Consider the following 22887-nt stretch of genomic DNA (forward strand, 5'->3'; position numbering starts at 1 on the left):
CAAGCAGTTTCAATAAAGTGAAAAACCCCAAGAAGACAAGTTTCTCCATTAATAGTAAGATGGGTAATAATAGAAATGAGCGAGCATGCTTGGCAAGGGCATTTACTCGAGAGAGCATCGCTTTTTTCGAGTTATTGCATGCTCGTCCGTGAAAATTTGGGGTGGTCGCGGGGTGCGGCGGGGGTGTAGCAGTGGGAGAGTGAGCTCTCTCTCTCCCACCACTCCCCTCCGCAACCCCCCGCTCACCCCCGCGGCCCGCCCGAATTTTCTCCGACGAGCATACAGTTACTCGAAAAAAGCAATGCTCTCTCAAGTAAATGCCCTTAACGAGCATGCTCCCTCATCTCTAGTAATAAAATATTTAAGAATAGGGAAATATATTAGAAATGAAACAGGCAAGGTATGTAGGCATAGGAGAAGGAATACAAGTAGTAGAGCAGGAACCAACCTGCAGATTGAACACTACCTACTTGGTTACAGATTCACATACAAATGGCAAATATTCGAGTGGGTGCGGTGGAAAGCGAGAGAATTTCATGAGGAACGTTGTAAAAAGGTTTGCATTAATTGTACGTTAATACAATTTTCTTCATATATGTTTAAACCAGTAAACTTTTGGAAGTGGTGGCCCTACTTCATCCGGTAAAGTTTTGAGATTTGTTCGTGATGTCCTTTAACCAGATTAGAAGGGATGGACGAGTTGAATACATTGCAGATTGTAGAGTGTCGGTACGTTTCTGAAAGAGAAATATAGTTTCGGTAAGGAAAATTAGGAACTGGACAGAGATGGGCAAAGACTTGAGATGAGCGAGTATACTCGCTAAGGCACATTACTCGAGCCAGTAGTGCCTTATCCGAGTACCTGCCCGCTCGTCTCTAAAGATTCGGGGGGCGGGGAGCGGCAGGGGAGAGCTGGGAGGAACGGAGGGGAGATCTCTCTCTCCCTCTCTTCCCCCGCTCCACCCTGCAACTCTCACCTGTCACCCACGCCAGCCCCTGAATCTTTAGAGACGAGCGGGGAGATACTTGGCTAAGGCACTACTCGCTCAAGTAATGTGCCTTAGCGAGTATACTCGCTCATCTCTAGTAAAGACAATATCAAAATAATCTTTACTTTCAATAGTAAAAATTAGTTAGTATTAATCACTATTCATTATTTCTGCCAATACATTTCCTAATACTGTACTTGCTTGATCATATGACTGGGCTACATAGCTGGACTAATTTTATTAAAGGGTTTGTCCCATGAAATTAAGTTAACCCCTCTGCACAGGGTAATGGATAACTAAGTGATCAGTAGGAGTCTGATCGCTACGACCCACCCCAATCATGGGAATGGGGGGCCTGAAGATCATGCTTAAACTTGGTTATCTTTGGAAGTCCCATTTAATTGAATGGACTGGCAGTGCCTATGCTTGACCATTCATTCTGGGACCTTTGGAACACCCATTCTTATGATCTCTGGGGGTCCAAGTAGTCAGACCCCAACTAATTACTTTTGTAGGATAACCCCTTTAAAAAGCCACTCCAGTTAATTTTTATTTATTTATTATGTATCTAACCCCCAATATATTATATATGTTGACTAGTATTACCTTGGTTAGTTATTTCTTACTATGTGAAACTTCCTGGAGCCCTTCTCCTCAGATGCGTCATGTGATCTTATTCTGACCACCTGAGATTTACTTGGCTTTATGTCCCTCTCAAAGTCAGAATAGTGATGAGTCCTACCAAACAAGGATCATATAGAAATTCCCATCACAGTTAGTGCTGATGATTAGAGGTGCTCCTATCACAAGTTATAATGAAGAAGATGATCGTTCATCTTCTTGACAGTATTCTTTTGGTCTGTCTGTACCTTATTTAGGTGAATACACAGTGTAGTGATAATCACACTGTCCTACCAGCAGACAGAGATGGTACTGGCTCTAGCTAGTCATGTGATGCTGTGCTGGGGAATCATGCGATTTCTAGCATAGCACAGAGGTAGAAAAAGCCGGGACAAATCTCAACAGCAAGATGGTGCCTGATAAGCATCAGACAGGAGACTGCATTGCATGGAAGTGACTGCAATATATATTGGAGATATGAGATGTGTGTGGTGCTGGGTTGGAAAAATGTGTTTTTGCTAGAGTGTCCTTTAAGTATATTCTATGCAGTACGTAACCTCCATTATATAAGGCTGTGAAAGAAATGTGTAATCACTAAATTTTAAAAAAACATAGTTTATATCCTATATTTTCACTATAGTAATGGCTTACAAAACCTTTTCCAGCATTGTCTATGTGACTTATGTATTATAATATTTGCGCTGTACTTCAAAACTTTCCCCCGCTCTGCACTTTTGACTTGCTAACGGGGCAATGTGATGCTGAGCACTCTGCATATATGAAAACAATGCGTTTTCAGCTTTATATGGCATCCGCAAAGCAATTTAACCATGACCCTAAAAGAAGTGCTGGTTTTAAAGAGAGGTTTTCTTATAATGCGATTTTCATGTTTTTGACAAGTGCCAAGAAACGTGCTCTTGTAATAAATATGTAGCCGACTTGAAATTAATCAGTACAAGTCCTTCCATTAGCACATCCTGCTTTTAGTTTATTTAAACCATCCATGATGTTTCAAGGACCCTCCGCTCCCGCCCGGAATCCCTAACCTGCTGTATGCCTCAAGTTAATTGTTTTTATTGACAAATTAAATGTTTTCCTTTACTCTAAGTGCATCTTAACCTGCAATGAAGTATAGAGATTTCCTTGTTTTCACACTTCCAAACACAGTACTTAAATAGCGACTATTAATCCACATGCATCTTCCTTCATGCATCTTAATGTACGCCGGTCTTGCTTGTATGGGAACAAAGATTTAAAAAAAAAAAAACAAGAAAAAAAAAAACGACTTCACTTCTTGCAGCCGAAATCCAGTTAGTGGTTGGTATTGAAGCACAACGCTTCGAGTAATCCCAGTGGACTTTGTCAGCCACATTCCCTTAACGTCCTCCTATCTCCATTTTTCCATTGGGGTTTTTCCCTGCTTACAAAGGAGTTCTAATCTGCGACATAGCTAATGAATTGAAATGCGGCTCCTTTCTTCTTGAAACATCTCTCGTACAAAACAGTTTTACTGCCCACCATATCTCGCTCCCTTTCGTGTTGCTCTACGCACACTAGGAAAAACAGCTAAAGTCATAGCAGTGTTTCAATTTAACATTTGATGTGTTCCACTGTGTACTGATGGAGAAGTCATCGGCCCGCACAGCAGTGCGTCGCAAGAAGAGAGTCACACAAAGAGCTTCGTCACAGGGGGACGTGGCACAATCAAGGCCTGATTATTGGGACAGAACCCCCTACACAGAGAATCTTCACTTTGAACAACCCTTACTCAGAACCTCATTATCACAACCGCATTATGTGTAAAGAATAGCATACTGAGTTAGTGCATTGGCAAAAATTATGATATATAATACATAAGTCAAAGTCCAGGACTAATGCAGTGCCACGCACCGGCTAATGTACAATGAACAATAATAGCTGATGGATGTACGGTGTAAGCTATAAAGTGTGGCTCACAAAAGATGGATAAATGCATGGAGGGTTTTTTTTTTTAATGTGGTTGCTATTGCAACTCTATCAATAAAAAAAGCCGAAATGAAATGGAAGTCATTGGATCTTATTGTGCTTGTAAGCTGCATTGTCCGAAATGTCATGCAAGTCATGGCAGCTAATCAGATTGATGTTACTTAGGGACAGTTTGTGCTACTCACTGTCCATTTTTAGACGGAGCTTGCATCTTTTCCTTAACCCCTTGGTGCCAGAGCCAGGTTTTTTATTTTTGCTTGGACTTCTTTCATCTTCGCATTCCGAGGGCCGTAACCTTTTTTCTTCCTTTAAACATAGCCGTTTTAGGGCTTGTTTTTCGGGTACGAGTTGTATTTTTGAGTGGCACCATTGGAAGGGGTTGTACCAGGATTTAGAGTTATCTCCTGTTCATAAGATGAAGGATATATTGCTGACTGGTGGTAGTCTTGGTTGTGAGAGCCTGCCAAACTCGAGAACAGGGGTCTCGTTTTGCCCTCTGCATGTCAATCCGGGGTCGCTTCTCTCTCCACAGTGAGCCAGAATGAAAGTCTTGGTGGCCAAGCATAGATGGCCAGCGTTCCTTTCATTTCAATGGGACTTGCAAAAATACCCAAGCACTTGTCGCTCAGCTATCTCCAATGAATGGTGAATGAAGCGCTCCATTCAGTCTTCTTCTCACTGCGAGGGGTTCAGTAAGACCAAGTGAGTAGGAGGGAGACATAGAACCCCTGTACTTGGAATCAGTAGAGGTCTCATCAGTGAGCCCCCCACTAATCAGCAAGCTATCCCCTATCTTATGGATAAGGGATAACTTGTGATTTTGGTACAACCCCTTTAAGTCACCATATAATGTACTCAAGAACATTTTAAAAAATTGTAGCGTGGAATGCAAAAAAAGAATGCAATTCCTCCATTGTTTTTGGGTTTCATTTATAGAGTGTTCCCTATACAGTTAAAAATACAGTTTACGTAAAGTCAGCTACTATTTGTATTGACCCCAAAAATAAAAGGAAGGCAAAAGAAATGAATGCTCAGTGCTAGGCAACCAAAGGAATGAAGAACCATCCCCCACAAAAAATGTAAAAGCATTCAATACTCAGTCCATTAAGCTGAAAGCATAAAATATACTATTTTATTGAATTCTATTAAAAATATTTCAATATGTAAAGTGCATTCAAGTTATAATACCCACATGTGCTAAATAACAACAGTAAAGCTAGTAATACCAAAGTTAGCAATACACATATTGGACAAATTCATTATATGATTCCATTGCCAAACTTAGTACAGAAGGTCATGTTGATGAGAAATAACAACATCAATGCAGCAATGCTAAATATAAGTAAGTGTCCCAAGATGTTAGTAATCTCCGACAAACAAAGAGATGATCTAAATGTTAATGACAGCCTATCACCTAATAGTTAATATACCGTAATCTAAGCATCCTGCATCCTTCTTTGCGGCCTCATATTCAATGCTCTTGTGTCCCACCAATCCATCCTCAACTCTGCTGCCCGGCTAGTCCAATTCTCTCCTCGTTACTCCTCTACTTCTTCCCTCTGAAAATCCCTTCACTGGCTACCCATCGTCCAGAGAATCCAATTCAAGATATTATCATTGACATACAAAACTTCATACATCTCCCATACATCTCTTACCTAATATCCTGGCACACACATAATCTCCGGTACTGGCAAGACCTCCTCCGCTTTCCTCTAGTCTGCTCTTCAGATAATTGTCTCAGAGATGTCTCTTGTGCGTCACGTTATACCCTTGAACTCGATGCCCCAACACATCAGTCTTCCACCTTAGAAGGCTTCAAAAAGAACCTGAAAACCTCTTCAGACAAGCCTACAACTTACAGTAACCACGCCGCCAACACAGCATTATCCTCACCTACTGTTTCCTTCCCCCTTTCTTGTAGGCTGTAAGCCCTTGTAAGCAAGGTCTACTCTCCCTTATAGGGCAGCATGGTAGCTTGTGGCACTGGTTCTTGGATTCAAATCTCACCAGGGCCAACATCTGCATGGAGTTTGTATGTTCTCCCCATGTTTGTGAGGGTTTCCAGGTACTCCAATTTCCTTCCACACTCTAATAACATATAGATAGGTGACTATAGATTGTAAGTCCCAATAGGGACAGAACCCAATATCATGTGATATAAAGTGCTGTGTAATATGTATGCACTATGGTGATTATATTACATGTAATGCGTTGAAACCTCTGCTCTGATGTGTTTTGTGTCCTGGAATTAATGGTGCTTTAAAATAAATGGTAATATGTAGACCTAAAATGATGGCAATGTCCTAAAAACAGTCTCCAGACCATTATTCTTCGGGTCAGTACAATTACGATGATATTAGATTTATATAGTTTTTGTTATGTTTTACTACTTACAGAATAAAACAATTTGTTTAAAAAAATTGCTTTGTGTTGCCATAGTCTGAGAACCATAATTTTTTATGTATCTGTCTATGGAGCTGTGTAAGAGCTTTTTTGCAGTATAAGCTGTAGTTTTTGCTGGTGCCATTTTGAAGTGCTTATAACTTTTTTGATGACTTTTTAGTTTTTGGGGGGTTTTTTGGGGGGGGGGGGCAGGTGAGGTGACAAAAAAAAACCCAGCAATTCTGCAATTCTAGCATTATGTACTTCTAAAGTTATTATATTATTGATCTTGGGCATTAAACATTTTATAGTTTGGATTTTTATGGATGTGGTGATATCAATTACATTTATTTTTAGATTGATATTTTTTACATGATAAAAGGGAAAGGGGGCATTTGAACTTTTAGCATTTTTCTTTTTTTAAATGTCTCTAAAAAGTTCGTAAACTTTTTCTTAGTACCACTAGAGCAGTGTTCCCCAACTCCAGTCCTCAGGGACCGCCAACAGGTCATGTTTTCAGGATCTCCTCAGTATTGCACAGGTGATGTAATTATTGTCGGTGCCTCAGACATTGGTGTTCTTACCATAGGATATCCTGAAAACATGAACTGTTGGTGGTCCCTGAGGACTGGAGTTGGCAACCCCTGCACTAGAGGACTTGAACTGCTATTGCTTGTCCATGTACTGTCCAAACAGCAGGGTTAGCGGACATCACATGGCCTACTCTCATCCATGATATAAACCAGAATAGAACATACAGCAATTCTTTCACGTGGATCATCGAGCCACATGAAAAAGTACTCCTGTGACTAACCTAATTAGCTATAATAATGTGTCCATGTGCTATCCATGAAATATGCGGACAGCATTCAGATAGAAAAAAATATTCATCTGAATGAGTCCTAAGATTTTAATGTCCAAGTTTTGTAAATGTGTGTTTTCATATATGTGATTTTTATTTTTTTTCACAGACTGATGTTATAGAAGAGATCTTCTATGACAATGTAGGAATTAGGAGGAAAAAGAGCGGTGGAGCAAAACCCGTACCGTTGTGAACAATGATACTATAAAAGTCGTGAAGTGAAGTGGTAAACTTCAATAATGGAGGTGCTGCCAGACCAGATGACGCACCACCTGGGCGGGCATGATAGAGTGAGAGAATACAAAGAAAAAAAAATGGCAATGGAGACGGCGCAACACTCCAGATTAAAGCAATATAAGAAGTGACCAAAGGTTTGTGAAAGTACGTGAACAGCTTGTGAATACGTGTTTCGGGGATAACCCCTTCGTCAGTTCAGCTGGTGTTTAAAATATACAGGCAATTGGTGGGTCCCAAAAGGGTTTATCATTTGATCTGTTTGCCTGTGGAGTGTGGGTCAGCCAGGGCAGGAGCAGGAGAAGTCCACATGTGTCAAATTCAAGGCCCACGGGCTGAATACAGCCCACCATGTCATTGTATGTGGCCTGCACACAGAAGAGCCTCTACTAGATTGTAGGTTCCTGAGCTCTGTTCTGGGAAGACCCTCTGGCACACCGTGGTCTTGTTTATGGCCTGCTGTTGGGTACCAGGATCACAACCTCCTTCTTAGTCCTATACTGCAAGCGCTGTGGCTGTTCTTGAAGCCCGGAGTCTTTGCTGTTCACTCCCCTGTCTGCTTCTCCCGTTGAGGCTATCCTACAGTACAACACTTACTTGCGGGTCTCAGACCATGAGGTGGTTTATACATCCCAGCTTGTCCTTGCTCCTATCCTGCAGAGAACAGTTTGTTTCAGCCTGCCTATCCATATCCTGTGAGCCTGCTGCATGGATCAGACAGGACACTGTGTTATAGTGCTTTATAACCTAGTAAGTAAGGGCCCTGCCCTAAGCAATTTTTTGGGCGCTTTTCGCTAAGTTCTGCTAACTTCCATAATTTTCCCTCTTCTCTTATTACTTGGCTGTTCAGAATTAGGTGTCTGCATTGGGGAACCTGTGCCCCAATTTTTTTGGACTAGCAACTTGCTCATGTCCATCTCTTCTCTCATTCCCCCATTTTTTATATATCATTTAAAATACAGTCTTACAATTACAAATGGCCATTTGAAATAACCATAATGCTAATGTAGCCCTAGATGAAAATGATTTTGAAACCACTGATATAGTCAAAATAAAACTCATAGGTTTTGCTGACATAAACATTTCATGTGTATCTGTAGTAATACGGATAATATGGAGATAGTGTCATTAAATAGCTAACAGCATTTATAATTAATGTATATAGTTGGCCTGATGTGCATTATGCTGTCATTCGTAGTTTTCTTCTATTGAATTAGGTGTCTGTGTTGAGTGACTTGTGCCCCAATTTGTCTGGACCAGAACCTTGCTCAGCTCCATCTCTTTTCCCGTTCTTCTATTTTTAATATACCCTTTAAAATACAATAATATGGAGAAAGTATCATTAAATAAGTAACAGAATTTATCATTTTTGTATATAGTTGGCCTGATGTGTATTATGCTGCCATTCGTAGTTTTCTTCTACAGAACAAGAACCTTGACATTTCCAAGCTAAAAGGTGAAGAAAGTTTCTCCACACTCCCCACCCTATTCATCACATACAGAAGAGACAGATCTGCCCATGTAGAATGAAATGTTTGTCTATATTTATTCACGGCCATTGTGGTACAAGATCTATTTCAATTCACCAGTGCAATAATTGTGAAATATTGAACTCTGTGTTACTGTGGAAATTATTAATTGTATCGTTCTATGCAAATCTCATGAACATGCAAAACACATGTAGAAAGATTTTAATGGCAAAAAGCACTAAAGCAGATTGACTTACACTCACGTCTACAAGAAAATGTGCAAATCCCAGTCCTTCTTTTATTGTTAGATTAAAAGCTAGATATGTTTTGCTATGAAGAATCGTCTCCATTAGTGAAGTGCATTTGCTGATTAAGAGGCTGGAATATATGAATGCTCTCAATCATGTCTCTTAAAGTTAGCAATGCAATACATGTTTCCAGGAACATCAAGACATTCGGTTTGAGGATGTCTGTATTTTTTTTTTTTTTCAATGCATTGTTCTATACTACATTTATTTAGGACATATTTAGCTGTAATGGAAAAACATAATTGCATTGATAGCAACTATCTTGTGTTCTCTTGCAATAAGGTAAGTACTCTGATAAGAAATGGAGGATTCCTGTGAAGTGTTTTATCAATACTTATATTTTTTCACTATGCTACACATACATATTATAACCCGTTACAAGCTGCATAAATGGAATGTTATCAGAAAAATGCAGAACAGCTTGGTGAGGAGGGATACATGTGCCGCCAATATTTGTCATGTCATTCATAACAAAACCAGTAGTAGTTATGGTTCAGCAGTAAGATTTTCTTGTTTCAGTCATATTATAATTGATTAGATTATTTTGATTCTAGTTTACCATTTAAACCTGCACTACAAGTAGATGTCGATCATGCGGCTTTCCTACAGCCTGTGACTAATTCTAATGAGGTAAGAGCCTTGACTCTTGAATGAGACTAATGGTAAAGATTCAACTTTTGGGGCTTGTGAAGTTGTCACGAGGGCTGGTGTCGCGGGTGGTGGTATAGCATTGCAGATTCAGGCCTCGGGCACACGGGCGTTTTTTCCAGTGATTTGTGGATCGCATAACAGATGCGCATCCGCAAATCGCGTGACCGGGGCCGACGATTCGCTGAAAAAGCTGCACCAGCAGCGTTTTCAGTGAAAGGGCCCCGATCAAAGGAGCGCTGCCCGCTCTCCTCTGCCACAGCTCTCAGCTGTCATTCAATAGCTGAGAGCTGCCTCTGATTGGTCCCTGCGCTCAGCCAATCAGAGGCAGCACTCACTCACCCATTCATGAATTCATGAATGGGTGAGTGAAAGCTGCCGCTGATTGGTGAGGGCTGTGACCAATCAGAGGCAGCTCATTCAGCAGGCGGGGATTTTAAATCCCCATCTGCTGAATACTACACAGAGCAGTTCAGGAGAACTGCCGGCCGGACGCGGCTGAACTCCGGCTGCTGGAAAAAGGTGAGTATACATTTTTTTTATTTTTTACACATTTGAAGGATGCTTTTCAGGGAAGCCTTATATTTTAAGCCCTTCCCCGAAAATTTATCCAGCGCTTGCCGGCAGCCCATTGCTTTCAATGGAGCCGGCTGTATTGCCGGCTCCATTGAATTCAATTGGCGAACATCGTTCTTCTCTGCCACAGCTGTTACAGCTGTGGCAGAGGAGAACGATCTTCAGTATATGTTCTCAATGGGGTTGGCGCTGCTGCCGCCGGCCCCATTGAGCGCATATATAGAACACAATGATTCGCAAAACGCAGATAGGCGCATTCTGCGAATCGTTGTGTCCTATAATTTATCGCACATCCGCATAAAAAGCGGACATGTGCCTGATCCCATTGGGATGCATTTGGTCTATAGATCTGCAGATCGCAAGCGTGCCTGCAGATCGGACCAAAAAACGTCCGTGTGACCTGGCCCTCAGGCTACGATGCTGCAGAAAGAGTTACAAAACAATACAATATTTATTTACAAACAAAGACATGAAAATAAGTAATGCTAAAATAACAGGCAAGCTGTTTAAAGGGAACTTGTCACTGGCTATGAACACCATATCATCGCACTATTATCATCACAGCCAGGATTGCCATGAAAGGTACCTCCTACTTATGGATAACACAGGATCCACTATTCACAATAGGTGATGGTCACAGCTCACCTCCTCCATCTCCTTGCACAGGTCAAAGAGCATGCACACAACAAGTAGGAGAAGCAGAGAAGCCTATGTTGCATGCATAGCTCACCACAATTAGAGTTGAGCGAGCACGCTCGTTTAAGGCTGATGCTCGATCGAGCAGCGGTCTTGTTGAATAACTGATCACTCGACCGAGCACCATCCGGAGGGGAGAGTGAGAGAGATCTCTCCCCCCCTCCCCCGCTGCACCCCCATATGGTGCTCGGTTGAGTAATCAGTTACTCGACAAGATTGATGCTCGATCAAGCATCAGCCTTGAACGAGCGTGCTCGCTCATCTCTAACTGCAACAAATTTACTATGAAGAACTGAAGGTATACAGTACATTAAGGTGCCACCTATTTCTGACCCATTAAGCCTGCTTGACATAAATGATCGTCATAGACTGGCTTGTCTTTAGCTTCTATGACAGACATTTGTGACATGTGTCCTATGCCTGCATAGTCCCTGTGTTGACTGACAGCCAAGCTCTCGCTGTAATGGCCAAGATCAGCAAAACACTGATCCCTGTCATTTAACTCCCTAAATGCCTTGGTCAATGACAACCATGGCACCTAGGTGGTTAGACAGAAAGGGAGGGGTCTCCTTCTGTCCTCATCAGTCCCCCACAAATGGAAAGGCCTCCAGGCATGCCACAGCTGAATGACTGTTAGGCTGATCCTTCAGCATAGCCTAATAGATTGTTTTTCTATTATAGGTGCATAGGTATATCAAAGATCACATTGTGACATCCCTAGTGGGTCTAAATAGATAATGGAACAAGTATTAATAAACTTTTTTTTTAATGTACACAGTTAAAAAAAATCTATTTTGTAGAACTGAAGAAAAATAAACCACACACACAGTATGACAGTAATCATCATTGCCCATATAATTACCTCCATACTGCCACTGCATAAAACCCATTATACCAAGACCAACATTACCAAAAAGGCCACTATATGTGGGCAAAATAATAGTCACATAACAACAACATATTACCCTACAGAGTGACTGCGTAATATCACTAGATAGTGATTAATACCAACATACTGTCACTCAATAACCACTACAGAGATAAATATTACCAATAACACCATATGAGGACCAAATAATGCTACCAGTATTGCTGAAGAAGAAAAAAACACTATTCAAAGACCATTATTACCCTGATTCAGTGACCACATAGTCACTCTGCAGACCGTATACATGATGACAGTACAGTTATAACCAGTGATCACAGGTGATGTTCCCTCTGGCTGGAGTCATTCACTTTCCCTTTTTCTTCATCTGGCCCAGACTGCCATAACAATTTCTCCTGGTCACAGGTTTGTCTCTGCAGAATCTGATACAGACATCTCTAACTCCTCAATTTTCCAAGGACCTGGCTTTGTTTTCCAAACCTCTACATAATGTCCTTATTCATAATGCCCCATATAGTAGTAAAGCCACCTGTGGTGATTCACACAGTAATAGTATCCCCCATTTTTGTCACATGATTGCTCTGCCCAAAACTAAGTGGGTGAACAGCCCATGCCAGGTGCAGGCTGCAGATGCCGGGGGCAAGAGGATTTACACAGGTAAGTGTAAGTGTTTTTATTTTATTTTTAGAAATTTCACATAATACATTTTTAGAAACAATTTTTTTCCACTCCATCAGCCCCAGTACCCGACCAGCCCACTAGGAAGTTTCACAGTGGTTTGAATAGCTAATCCACCATTGGTGTCCTTTCATAAGTACCGTTCTTGCTCAATGTTTTTCTAATACTGGGCACAGTTTGAAGTTTGTAGAGTTTTCTCTAGATTTTTTTGCTGTTCCTCTTGGGTACCTTTTAACCTCTCTCGGGATTGCCTATTGTGTTCTTAGGAGTGATCTTAACAGGATACCCATTCCTAGGGAGAGTAGCAACTGTCCGCAATTTTCTCCATTTGTAGAGAACACTGAGTTACAAGGGTATTCAGTGTGCTGAATCCAGATATGGAAACCAAAATTGTCTGTCTGACAAGATTATAAAGTTTTAGACATCATAAGAAAGTAGGCTATTCAATATTGTAATAATTTGGTACAGTATATTGACCATTAAATCCACCGGCCTCATTTATCAAAACTGTCTAACATTACTTCCCGGAGAGATGTAGTGACTAAAGATGAGCAAGTATACTCGCTAAAGGCAATTGCTTGAGCGAGCATTGCCTTTATCGAGTACCTGCCCGCTCGAGACTGAAGGTTCGGGTGCCGGCGCGGGGGAGCGGTGAGTAGTGGCTGTCAGCAGGAGGGAGCCGGGGGGAGAGAGGGAGAGAGAGATCTCCCCTCCGTTCCTCCCCGCTCTCCCCCGCAGCTCCCTGCCAGCCACCGGCACCCGAACCTTCAGTCTCGAACGGGCAGGTGCTCGCTAAAGGCAATGCTCGCTCGAGCAATTGCCTTTAGCGAGTATACTCGCTCATCTCTAGTAGTGACTTATCAGATGAGCATGGTGAAAAATGTCACCAAGACATACATGCAATTGAAAAACAGTATGAAGGAAAGTGGATGCCTGTGATTCTGGCTGATTACTGCTGGAACATCCCAAGGGAGAACACTGGCATACATAAATGAAATCAGTAACTTATGCAAACATTGCATCTAACTACCATATTTTCATGCCACTTGTGGAAGTTTTGTTATTATACATCTGCTGCCTGGTAGAGATGAGCGAGCGTACTCGGTAGGGACAGATACACGAGCGAGTATCGTCCTTACCGAGTACCTGCCTGCTCGCCCGCAAAGATTCGGGTGCCGGCATGGGTGAGCGCTGTGTTGCGGGAGTGAGCAGGAGGGAGAGGGGGGAGGGGGAGAGAGAGATCTCCCTCCCGTTCTCCCCCGCTCTCCCCCGCTGCTCCCCGCACCCGAATCTTTGCGGGCGAGCAGGCAAGTACTCGGTAAGGACGATACTCGCTCGAGTATCTGTCCTACCGAGTACGCTCGCTTATCTCTACTGCCTGGTGATCTTATGTCATGCTTATAACTGTATGTTACCCTATTTAGGATTTACTGTACATTTATAAAACATATTTAATTGCAATTATATCTCCACTTTTTTCTATTGTTAAGGTTATGGTCTATAGATCTATTCCTGACAGACAAAATTGGAGAACAAATTTGGAATCTGCATCCCAAACTCTGTAAGGAACAAAAATCTTGCCCAAAAGAAAAAAATTTTTTTTTGTAACACAACACAATTTGTCTAACTGTGGAATACTATATGCCAAAGTCTTTAGTCATTTTTTGTAACCTTTTGAACCTCAATAGCACATCTTCTGAACGTTGTATTCATTGAGGCACAATTCATACCAACCACTCTTTCTTGAGAAGTACAGATTTGTCAGTAACCAGGCTTTGTATGTTTTTATTAATGGGCAAGGCATCGGTGAAACCCACACTTCCAATCTCCTCTTTATAAATTGAAACATTTCTTGTCACATAGCTCTTAGTGAAGTCAATAACAGAGGTTCACATACTATTTTTCTCCTTGCACTGTGGATATTTACTCAATGTGCTCCGTAAAAGACATCAATGGTCCAACTGTTTGTGTGTTATTAGTTTAGTTACATTGTGTTCACCTACAATTGTGGCTTAGATTATAATCAGACCACATTTTATTAGTAATCAATACAGAAATCCATATGATTCCAAAACGTTCACTTTTTCTTTCAACTATAAGGGATAGAAATCTTATTAAGAAAAATGAATATATCCACCTTATTGGTAAAATGTTTTTTCCACTTCAGCAGCTCTTAAATCCAGGGAAGTAGCAAGGTAAGTGGAATTAAATTAAATGTATGATTTAAATGAAAATAGCAGAGGAGGAGTTGTCTTAATAAATTTGCAGGGTGTGCGGCCTATTTCTTAACCTTACACCTAATTCCAAGACAGTATTAGATATGGCAAGTCAGTCACTGAAGGTAGGACCTTATCATCTCAATTTGTACTGTAAATCATATGAAGGCAAATTGACAAATCACTATAAACGCTGTTTTCAATACAATCACAGTAAAATATGTGACTGGCCAAATGTATCAGGGGCCAATAGTTGCTTATAATCACTCTGGCGAGTATCAGCCTGTGTAAAGATACCCTTAGACTAAACAGTCTTAAAATGTGCCAGATTTATCACAGTGGCTCACGCTGCATAATGAATCTGTTGACTCTTTAGACCGTCTAGTCTAACTTTATACAACTTGTTAGTTGGCTTAAGGCCCTTTTACACACAATGGTTATCACTAAAATGGCTACACTACTGAACTACTGAATTTCGCCTAAAATTACATGTTGAGATATTGGCTATTAATCATCTCCATTCCTTCATTAGCTAAAGAAAACTCAGTATGAGTTGTTTGCTCAGGTGGGCAAGTGTTTATGCGAGGGATTTTCGGGCCATCAGAATTTCATTGTCTTCTTCTGGCATGAGTAAACTATGTACTCATTATGTATGCAAGGCAAGCACAATGAGTATATTGTTTACTCCCCTCAAGTTGAGAAGCTGCTCAAAAGAGTGCACAAATTCCATTCAAATCGCTTGACAATGGTTTTTATGCCAGCTAAAAACCAGTGGGAAACGATAATTGAACGAAAAGTGCATGGATGCCCGTGTTTACACATAACGATTGTTGCTCACTTTCAGCCATTTGAATGAATTTTGAGCAATAATCGTTGTGTGTAAAGGGGCCTTAAGTTTACACCAAAAGTCATGCCAATGTCTGATGCCATTTTTGTTAGAATGTTTGTTGCAAAATGTTGCATTTAGGCCATGCACCATTTTCTCCAAAGTCAGAAATGTATTCTGGGAACTGAAAATCACCAATACAGCCTGCAGAGGGAAAAATGGTATGAAGTACAGGATGCAAGCCATATAATGGCCCAAACTAGTATTATTCCTCATGCACTTACAAGGAAGCTTGTTCTAAAAAGTCATCTGAAAGGTCAGGTAGGCTTTAAATACAAAGCAAAATGCAAACATTACTGTAAGTACCACAACAAGCATTCTTCATGTATTATGATTTACCCTGTGCAACAATACCGGTATACTCTGGGCTGTATTCATTTAGTAAAGCAGCATTTGTTAGTCTGTCCATTTTTCATCGGATTTTGCTTTGACACTGTTGGAAAGAAACAAAACGGGTAAAAAAAGAGAAAAAAGTAAATAATCTAGTTTAATTAATTGTTTAAAATAATACAGTTTAGTAAAATTGCTATTTCTGTATACTGTATGGCCATGCGCCTCATCAAAGTCATTAAATTAAACCTATCAAAAGGAACATTTGTAAGAACTATTTGCGTTGCCTTGAATATCTGGCTAATAAGCAGTTTGAAGCAATAAGGCTCAGAGACAGCAACATCTATAACGAGGTTAAAAGGGGTGAGTCATGACAAACAAAAAGATGGGCATGGGGTTAAAAATAAATAGAGCACCCTCACCTGTTTACAGCTCCCTGATACACAGCTGAGCGGCTCCCGCGGCCTTGTCCCTAGGCACCCAGCATCGACATCTGCTGGAAATCAGGTGAGCGCTGCTGCCAATTGGAGGCTGCAGTGTCACTGTCCTAACTCCGGGCATTGGCACTCATATCCTGGGCGGTATGCCAGGAATTTGGGACAGTGAAGATGCGGCCTATGGTTGGCCGCCAAGGTTACCTAACTTTCAGCAGGTGTTGACACCTCCAGGTGCCGAGGATGGCGCCGTTAGTGTTGCTCTGCTGTATACCAGGGGTCCGAAAACAGGTAAGTATGTTTTTTTCTTGTTTTATACGGTGCCCAGTGTAATGACACAACCCCTTTAAGCAAATATTGAGCATTTGCTGGTTTGTAAGTGTTAATTATCCAGATTTTTTGATCACTGATATATTTGATTAACTTTAGATATTCATTTAAATAAGGGGTATGGGTTTTCTTGTGACTTTATTAATGAATGTCCCCCTAAGACATCAGCAATTTAGTGTCTGCACCAGTGATGGACATAGAAGCACTGGCGTAACTATAGTGGGTGCAGGGGATGCCGTTGCACCCGGGCCCAGGAGCCTTAGGGGGCCCATATATCTTCTCCATATAGGGAGCCCAGTACTATGAATAAAGCATTATAGTTGGGGACCCTGTTACAGGTTTTGCATTGGGTCCCAAAAGCTTCAAGTTACCCCTCTGCAAAGAGAAGGTTCCTCATAGCAAGTATCATCTAGGACCTGAAGGCAGCATGTTGTTCCCCATCCAGTCCCCTACAGTTTGCTAATAATACTATGGAAAGAAGTGGGAAGTCTTGCACGGGTTCTCGACACCCAAAACCAGAGTGTAAGAGAACAACCAGGGCTGGACCATCTCTGTCCAGGGTCATGTTCTACCTCTCTGGTATGCATGGTCTTGGCTTACAGGCTCCTAACATATCGTTGCAATGCTGGTACTTAATACAGTCTGTTAAATCCATCCTGCAAAGTATACTTATAGATACTACTTTCATTCAATGCATGTTTGAAGGCATTTTTACTAGTCATCACATACATTCACTCCCTGTGTCCCTGAAAATAAGACATACCCTGAAAATAAGACATAACATGATTTTCCAGAATTTTTGAGCATGCAATATGATTTTTCAGGCTTTTTGTGGATGCTTGGAATATAAGCCCTACTCCAAAATTAAGCCCTGCTAACAGTTAATTAAAAAAGTCAATTTAAATAGTGTCCAGGCAGCTATACATGTAAAAAAGTTAAACCTTTTTGAACAAAAATTAATATAAGACACTGTCTTATTTTCAGGGAAACAAGTATTCCATCATAGTTGGAAGAAGGATCCTAAGCTGTACAGAGAAATTGATATAGGGGCTTCTACCTCTTTATTTTGACACAGAGGTAAGACCTCCAGCAATCTGAATGATATACCATAACATAAGAAGGGGTGTGATTTGGAATAATTTTAAATATTGTGATATACAGTGCCAGTCCAAAGTTTGGACACACCTTTACATTCCATGTTTTTTTTTCCCCTGACCTTGTAGATTCTTATTGAAGACATTAAAACTATAAAGGAAGACATATGAAGTTAAGTAGTAAACATAAAGGTCACCTTTTCTGCGTATGTATGAATGTGTACCAACTAGAGATGAGCGAACGTACTCGGATAGGCACTACTCGTCCGAGTAATGTGCCTTATCCGAGTACCTCCCCGCTCGTGCTGAAGATTCGGGTGCCGGCACGGAGCGGGGAGCTGCAAGGGAGAGCGGGGAGGAACGGAGGGGAGATCTTTCTCTCCTTCTCTCCCGCCCGCTCTGCCCCGCTCCCCGCTGCGACTCACCTGTCAGCAGCGGCAGCTCCCGAACCTTTCAGCACGAGCGGGGAGGTACTCGGATAAGGCACATTACTCGGACGAGTAGTGCCTATCCGAGTACGTTCGCTCATTTCTAGTACCAACCCTACCTCGGCACAACACAACTGATTGTCTCAAATACATGAAGAAAGTAAATTCCACTAATTAAGTCTTGACAAGGCATTCCAGTTAGCTGAACACCATTCCAGGTGACTACAGCATGAAGCTGATTGAGAGAATGCAAAGCTGTCATTAAAGTAAAAGGGGGCTACTTTGAAGAATCTAAAATGTGAAACATTCTGGTTTGTCTAGAGGGGTTGGCCAAGTTTTTTTTTTTCCAAAACCATGTTCCCCATGCAACAGCATAAAAAACATATACTCACCTCTCCCTGCTCCCCACTGTGTCCAGCCCCAAGTCTCCCCCGTCATGTTATGTTTAGAGGCTGTTGCAGCCTGTTTGCAGAATGTCACAGACTGCTGCAGCGCATGACAGAGCTCAGTGCTTTATTATTGGATGCAGCACTTTGTGACATCCTGTGCACAGGCTAACTGCAGTCTATAAACAACGGGCACGGAGGACCAAGTAGGAGTGCAGGAGATGTAGGAGAGGGGAGTATATGCCTGTTTATTATATTCTTGCATGGAGAATATGTTTTTGAAAGAAAAAAAACCCATCTCAGACAACCCCATTAACCCCTTCAATGGCAGGTTTATTATTACCATGTCATGCCTCACACGGCAGGTTTTTTAAATGAGTCAACAATGCAATAAAAACCCCGCAACATTTCAGATGATAGCTCAGTGCTCTGCACATTTCAGCACTAGGTTTGTCCACGGAAATCTTCCAGGGTTTAATTGCATAGTCAGTGCAGCAAGCCCCGGAGATTTTCCAGGCATGCCACTAAAGGGTTTAAAGGGATTATTTCAGGATCATAAGTCATCCCCTAACCCCACGTTAGGGGCTAACTTGCTGATCGTGGGAGTCTTAACTCTGACACCTCTGCTGATACCGAGAATGGCAGTCCCACGTCCTCCATCCTCCCCACTACAGACTTACTACACCCCCCCCGTAAAATTTGCCAAATAATAAATTACTAACATTTACACCCACATACATGTTTTATGAAAAGGCTTGAAATTGTCCAACCTTCAATTTGTACAGCTTATGAAATGTAAAAACTCTATCCACCGTGGCTGTGTTTACACATAAATACCATTATGCTAAAATTTCACGATAAATTCAATTTCGACATGATCATTTTTTGAGTTTGAGATACACATGTAATACAGATTTTTCACATTTTGTTACTTAACCATTTCTGCTCGTAAAGTGCATTGATTTATGTACGAACAAACATGCCAACAATCAGGAAAGACGTTCCAAAGTAAACAAATCTATATTGCATTATTTTACTTCTTTTCTATTGGCTGACCCTTTCTCATTTTTATGATGTTTTCCTTTATTTATTTTTTATACAAATCCCCAAATTATTGTAATGTTATAATATTACTATCGCAGACGCCAGGCGGAACGACTGATATAAATTTACCTGCGCCAGTTCAGTGAGAAGGCATTTTAAATATTTAATTTTTCATGTGATACAGTGTATGAGAATAATTCATAAAGCATAAATCATGTAAAACTGGATGGGTACAAATAGAATACACAAAGAGTCTTTTCAAATACAACAAAAAAAGCTGAAAATGAGACAGCCGTGAAGCATAATACAATCCAACACATGTAAATACATTTAAATTCAAATACATTTATGGAAACCTCTTTAATTCGCAGCTCCCTAACAATATTCATGAAAGTGCTGACTTACAGGACGGTAGTCGGGCCCAAACCTTGATGTTTATTGAAATTCAAAGCACCCGCTTCTAATCTTATGAAATTTGGACCCAAGATATACAATTTTGCCATGCTAACTACTAATGAGCTGTGAAAACATACACACATGTCCGGCCTTGGCCTATGGAGAAAGGCATTGAGTCACAATCATCCCATTATATTTCTGGATCTACAAGTTATACCAGTTTGCGGGTTTCATTATTTTTACTAGTTACATAAATGTGTCTAAAGCCCTGAGAATGTGAAATACAGGAAAATATAGTAACTCGTTCTATGGACTGTAGTCACAGACAATTGTAGGACTGCTAATATGAATATTATCGGCTTATTAGAAGATGAAAACATTGTATTTATCTTCTAATTTACCACTGTAACACAATTACCAGCTTGTTGGGCAGGAACGCTATCGTTTCTCCTTAGGGAGAGCACTTAGAAGGTGGGTGAGTGAGGAGACTTGGAAGGCTATTCATGTTCTTCTGGGTAATATGCAAATAAGGGAGATGGAACAATACCTCCGCAGCATCATCTATTGGAAGGCAGCTTTCCTGTAAGTCAATGTTAGACTCTTTGTACAAGCCTTGTAACAATGACTGCGAATTGAAAGCCAAGTCAGAATCCATACACAGACAACCACTATAACACAATTACCAGCTTGTTGGGCAGGAACGCTATCGTTTCTCCTTAGGGAGAGCACTTAGAAGGTGGGTGAGTGAGGAGACTTGGAAGGCTATTCATGCTCTTCTGGGTAATATGCAAATAAGGGAGATGGAACAATACCTCCGCAGCATCATCTATTGGAAGGCAGCTTTCCTGCGAGTCAATGTTAGACTCTTTGTACAAGCCTTGTAACAATGACTGCGAATTGAAAGCCAAGTCAGAATCCATACACAGACAGCTGTTTCGGGGTGTTTGCCCAAGTGTGTAGTAGGTTTCTGGCTTGGCTACTGAGAAGAGCATGAATGGCCTTACAAGTCTCCTTACTCACTCACCCTCTAGGTAATCTCCGTAAGGAGAAAAGATGGCATTGCTGACCCACGTCACAAGCCTCTCGCTAGCCAAGCCAGAAACCTACTACACACTGATGAGCTGCAAACACCCTGAAACAGCTGTCTGCGTATGGATTATGGCTTGGCTTGTATAAAGAGTCTAACATTGACTTGCAGGAAAGCCGCCTTCCAATAGGTGACGCTGCAGAGGTATTGTTCCATCTTCCTTATTTGCAAATTACAAGTTTGTCCCAGCCAGGGTGGATTCAGACAAACGTGCTTTTCTCCAGGACAAAACTAAACCACTGATTTCAATAGGATTTCAGTGGTTTCGTTTTCACTATCGGGATTCTCGCCCGTTAATTGTATGGTCAAGAAAAGATAGGACTTACCCTGTCTTCCTGCAGGCAGTGAATACCACGTGTGGGAAAGATCGGGCGGCACCTGCCTTCCCGTGGTTATTTTCAAACTCCTGATCTCTAGCACGGAGTTTGAAAAGCCGGCAAAGGAATTTCCTCTTGTTCAGGTGCAACTATGCTCTGTGCCAGCGAGCATAGTCGCGCAGATGCTAGTCGGAATAAGCCTCAGGCGATATCCATGCACAAGTTCTGTGGGATGGTGAGACGTACAGAGCTTGCACGTGAAAAAAAAAACATTATATTCAATGGGTTAATTTACACGAGCGATTCATCCCGCACTAGACTCGCTCCGCTCCAATCCATACTAAATGCAGCAGCTAGACTCATTTTTCTATCCAGTCGTTATTCAGACGCCTCTGCATTATGCCAGTCGCTGCATTGGCTGCCCATCCACTGCAGAACTAAATTTAAACTCCTCTACCTCACTCACAAAGCTCTGCATGGCGCTGCGCCACCATACATCGCCTCCCTACTGTCAGTACACCACCCAGCGCGCTCACTCCGATCGGCTAACACCCTCAGACTAAACACCCCTGTAATACGAACCTCTCATGCTCGCCTACAGGACTTCACCAGAGCAGCACCCATCCTCTGGAATGCTCTACCCCAAGGCATCCGGACAATTCCCGATGCACGAAATTTCAGACGTGCCTTAAAAACGCACCTCTTCAGGGAAGCATACCAAATCTCCTGACCTAGTCCCTCGCCCCTCCCTATGGTGCTCCACCCTGTTTGCCCTCTGATAAATGATCTGTACATAAATTTCCTATTGCCTGTGTTCCCCAACCCCTGCACCTCCTGTACCACCCCCAACCCATTTGTGTCTAACCCAATGTATCTCACATTGTAATTGTTGTATTGTTTTGCATTTATCCATGCCTGAAAGCGCTGCGGAATAGGTTGGCGCTATACAAATAAAGATTATTATTATTATTATTATCATGCAGATGCTGCGATTTTTCGATCTGGCACTACGGTCCCCTTCACACAAGCGTATGCAAATTTGCATTCACTTCAGCGTAACTTTTTTGGGCACAGTTTTTTTGAGCACGTATCAGCGTATCTCACTGTACTTTTCCCGCCCGTGGGGCATGTTCATTTGCGCTCAGTAAACAAAGATGCATCGATTGAAATGGCTAATTTAGTCTAATGAGTTCTAGATGTGTTCTTTATCAGGCGCAATTCAGTGTCATATTACGCATCTCCTTTAATATTTCATGCGCATTTACGCACCCCCCCATTACCTTTTATGGGGATCTTTGGTGCGCAAATGCATAGAAAAGTAGAGCAAAATACCAAAATGTGAACAAACTTGTTGAAATCAATGGATTCTATTATCTGCATATTGCATGCGTGAATTTAACGTGTGCAAATACACCCGTGTGAAGCCAGCCTTTGTCCGAATTTTGGGCAATTCCACTGCAAGAATCGCCCATTATGTGACAGAAATTGCATCACACATGCATTCACATGCGATTTGCATGTGAGGGCAGTGCGTTCTTCTTTCAACTACTGGAACAACGTGTGACTTTTTCACGCTCGTTAAAATCTGAGCTTCACTGCAGCATTTCCAGGCTGTTACACTG

At 41.6% G+C, this 22887-nt stretch overlaps 1 long non-coding RNA gene across 1 annotated transcript; it reads right to left on the bottom strand.

Moving 5' to 3' along the window:
* Nucleotides 1–635: 635 nt before the first annotated feature.
* Nucleotides 636–19941, bottom strand: LOC136578865 (uncharacterized). The gene is made up of 3 exons (XR_010786671.1): nucleotides 19871–19941; nucleotides 15759–15852; nucleotides 636–737 (listed from the first exon to the last, which is right to left on the bottom strand). It is a non-coding gene; the product is annotated as an uncharacterized lncRNA (long non-coding RNA).
* Between the last annotated feature and the right edge of the window lie 2946 nt (nucleotides 19942–22887).

Source organism: Eleutherodactylus coqui, chromosome 9 (genome assembly GCF_035609145.1).
Source record: "Eleutherodactylus coqui strain aEleCoq1 chromosome 9, aEleCoq1.hap1, whole genome shotgun sequence".
In the NCBI taxonomy this organism is placed as follows: Eukaryota; Metazoa; Chordata; class Amphibia; order Anura; family Eleutherodactylidae; genus Eleutherodactylus; species Eleutherodactylus coqui.